Raw genomic sequence first — 4139 nt, 5'->3', positions numbered from 1 at the left:
CACCCAGTCTCCTTCTAGCCCGGTGGGTGAGTTTTCTGGAGGCTGAGCTAGCCTCCTCCGCCAGCAGGAGGATGGCGCGGGGAATGGAAGGCGAGCGTTTGCATCGCGATCTCGGGCGGAGGATGGGTCGCCAGATGCTCGGATCTCGCGTGCTGCAGAGCAACCGAAGGGTCACGTCTCGCCTCTTTCGCACCGGTCCCCAGCTTGACTCAGACCTGGACTCTCCCTCTTCCGTACTGATCCCCATGCCTGACACACGACGACCCCACTAGAATGAGCCCCAGTTTTTAAGCTAGAAATGGGGAAGGAAACGGGCAACCGAACTTGGCCTCCAGTGGAGCCCGAACTGATTCATTCGGGATAGTTTCCAGCTCCAGAGGCCTGGGGAGCCCTGGAGGTCGGTACAGCCCGGGGTTCCAGGGTCAGGCATCTGAGCGAGGCAACGGCGCCCCCTGCTGGAACGACGCGACCAGGCCCGGAGGGGGTTGCAAGGTCTCCCCACCCCGAGATTCGGCTTTGGTTTGGGGTAGTGCCTGGGGACCCTCGAAGTGGGCGAAAGGAGGTTCACTGCTCTTAATGCACTGGACGGACATCCAGGGGTTAAGCGGGAGCCGGGGGAGCGAGGCTGGGGAGGGCAGAGGTCACCACCAATCACTTGACACGAGCTCTTTATTAAGGCGCTTTCTCTGCGGTTGCGCTCCCCCTGCCCGAGAGGGGCCAGGGAGGGGGAGCCCAGACAGAGGTGCAGAGTCGCGCTACCACCTAGGTTGGAGAAAAAGCCTGGGTGCCCAGGGAGGGGGCGGAGTAGGGTCTCAGGTGTCACCGTTCTGAGCTGTAAATCTGGCGGAAGGAGCGTCGGCCCCTTGGCGAACGACTTTGAAGTGGGAGATCAAAGGTGGGGGTGTGGGGCACAGCGTTCCAGCGGAGACCCGAGGGGTAGTGACGAGACCCCTGGAGAGCGCCGCAGGACAGAGAAACCGAGCTGCGGAGAGACGGACAGCCTCGGAGATGGGCGCGGAGACCCGGGGCCGGAAACCGCAGAGGAGCTGAGCAGGACCGGTGCAGAGCCTGGAGCGGGAAGAACGTCCCCTCCTCCAGCGCCCAAGGGCCCTGCAGCGCTCCTGCCCAGCTGCTTGCACCCCACTGCCCCACACCCCATTTTCCAGGGCCTCGCTCTTCAGCTCTTTCTAAGGCGGGACGAAAACCCCCACAAACGGTCCCAGCCCTATGTCCCTGCCTGGCCCCTCCTTGCCAGCGTGGCCAAGGGTGGAGCAGGAAGGCTGGCAGATCTCGCAGCCCTCACCCTTAGGACGCAGGAACAGTCCAGGGGCCAGGGGGCTGTGCGGGGCTGGGGAGGAGATGGGAGGAATGGAACCAGAGGAGAGGCCTTTCGGTGTTCTGGGGATCGGGCTTCTGCGACAGAGGGAAATCTCACTAATGGGTGTGTTGAACTAAGCAGCAGAGGGATGGAGGTTGTGGTGCCAAAAGGACTTCTAGCTGCCCCCCCCCCCCCCCCCGCCTCAGTAGCGGATCACCCGGCAGATAGGGAGAAGCCTGTCTCTTCCTCTTAGGCCTGGTTTTAGAGGTCCAGGTTTTGTGTGGGAGAGCTGATTCCGAGGTGAGGTGGGTGTCTGGGCTTCTGGAAAGACAGACAAAACAGAGGTGGTGGAAGGAAGGGGGCCCCTGGGGAGGGCTTAGGGCCTGGGTTTGCAGGCACAACCGAGTTCCTCCCCCACCCTCCGGGTTCAGCGTCTCTGTAGGTAAAGGGAGGGAGGGGGATTAGGTTCTGACAGTGAAATCCGGCTCCTAGCCAAAGGGATGAGGACAGAGTGGAGGAGGGAACATGTCGAAAACAGACTCCTGCTGCCCCTCCTTTCCCCTCACTCCTCCCGTCTCCTCTCCGTCTCTCCCAAGGTCATTATGTCCACTCAGGTCCACTCTAGCCCCTGAAGCCCCCAGCTGGAAGAGTCTAGTCTCCTAGTGGGCATCCCTCCTGCAGAAGAGCCAGGGCAGCGACCCCCACCCCCTAGCCTTGTGACTAAGGATGTTGAAAGCTCAGCCCTGGGCTGGGGGGGCGGGTAGTTCAGTGGTAGAGCCCTTGCCCAGCATGTTGGGGCCCCAGGTTCATCTCCACTGTAGCAAAACAAAGAAACATAAAACCTCACCCAAAGATGCCTAACCCTAGGAGGTATGTCCTCTGGTCCCTTAAGGCTCGCACAGGGGAGCACAGGCGGGATGGCTTGGCTGGGGAGGTTGGAGTCAGAGAAAGGGCTCCCTGGGGTGGGGGCAGGGAGGCCTGGGCCCACTCCCCTCCCCTCCCTTCACTTCCCCTCTCCCCCACAACCAGCCAACTGGCCAGGATTTCCAAAGAGACAGAAGTGAGACAAAGAGAAGTCGGGCTGGGAGGGGAATTCTTTCCAGATGTGTTTGCGGTTTGGCAGCTCCCGGCCTGAGCTCCAGCGCCAGCACCCCAACCCTGCTGAGGGAGGAGGGTAGAAGGTCCAGCGCAGGGTGCTGGAGCTGGAGGTCTCAGCCTCTAGCAGCCCTATCACCCCAGGGGAACAGCGGGCACAGGAAGGTGTTTAGGGGAGATGCTGGGGAAGGGGATTGGGGGACAGACGGGGAGGAGTGGGAGACGGAAAGGGGTGGGGGCCGGCCGGGGAGAGGGAACTAACAGAGATGGATGGGAGAGCCTAGGGGCAAGGGGCAGGGGCTTGGAACCTGGCAGTGGGGAGGACCGGGCCAGCATCAGCCAGTCACAAACAACTGGCTTTAATTTCCCGCTGGGATCAATAAGGAGAAGGAATTTCCCAGTGTCCTGGCCTTTTAATTACGACCAAATCTGCTACAGACCTGCCCCAGGCGACTCTTCCCCCCTTCCAGGGGCCTTGGTCGTGCCCCTCTTGGGGCTCCCCCAGGAATGTGGAGACTCTAGTGGGGGGAAGGGTTCAAAGTTGATGAAAAGCCGGGTAGGGGTAGCCAGGCGGGATGGGAGTGGAGAGGCAAGGAGACAGACACTTGGGAGGGTTAGCAAGGGCCATTGGGGAGCTTTGTTCCGTTGTAAAGTGCCTGGGAGGAGAGTTTTGCCGGTTTTGCACTGGCCAGCCAGAGTGGCGATGGGCAGGGTGAGGGGTGTGTGGGTGGGGTAGATGTGTACAAGATTGAGGGGTACAGAGCTTCTAAGAGGAGACACCCCCACCCCGCTCATCACTCCCTTGAGTCTGGGTGTGGGGAGAGGGACCACCCAGTTCAGCACTGGGAAGGGAAGGGTTGACTGCAGATGGCAAGAGTGGGCGAGTCCTGAAGCCCCCACCCACACCCCCAACCAGGACCGGGGAGATTCTCTGGCCAAAGTCAGCACTTGCAGAGAGCCTCACCCCAGCAGTGTTACTGCATCTGCTGGGTCAGAGGGTTTGCTGGCTGAGACTCAGGTAGAAATTAAACCCAGGTGGGGCTGGACACCTGGGGCTTGCCACTCAGCCAAGTGGGCTGCCAAGAAAGCAGGACTTTACAGAAGACAGGGAGGCCCGCGAGCCACTGGGACGAGATGGTTGCTGTCTCCTGGCCCCTGAGCCCTGAGGCTTCCGTGCTGCAGAGCACAGACTGCCGCATTCTGCTGCCCAGTCTGCTCTTGTCCTTTGTACAGAGGGGATTGAATCCGGGGCCCTCTGTCACTGAGCTACATCCCCAGCCCTTTTTATTTTTTTTATTTTGAGACAGGGTCTCACTAAGTTGCCGAGGCTGGCCTCAAACTTGCAATCCTCCTGCCTCATCCTCCCCGGGTCACTGGAATTATAGGCGTGGGTCACCATGCCCTGTGCCACCTTCTTACCTGTCTCTCTGGGTTCAGGAACCCAGCTCTTTTCAAATTTTGATTTGCATCTCATCTCCACCCCGCGGAAATTGCCATTGAAGCAGATTGGATGGGAGTTAGATCAAAAAAGTCTCTAGTGACAGGAAGTGGAAGGGTCAGAAGACAGGGTCAGAGACCTAGAAGGCAACTCATTTCCTAGAAACATTTGAGTACAGGAGATCCTGCGGACTAGGGAGGGTAAGGGCAGAGAATCCTGAGGGACCCAGAAAGAGAAAGTCAACTCAAAGACAGGGGATGACGGTGACCTCCAGGGCCAGCCTGGAGC

This window comes from Marmota marmota, unplaced genomic scaffold (assembly GCF_001458135.2).
Source record: "Marmota marmota marmota unplaced genomic scaffold, marMar, whole genome shotgun sequence".
NCBI lineage: Eukaryota > Metazoa > Chordata > Mammalia > Rodentia > Sciuridae > Marmota > Marmota marmota.
Note: the sequence above shows the minus strand (reverse complement) of the source record.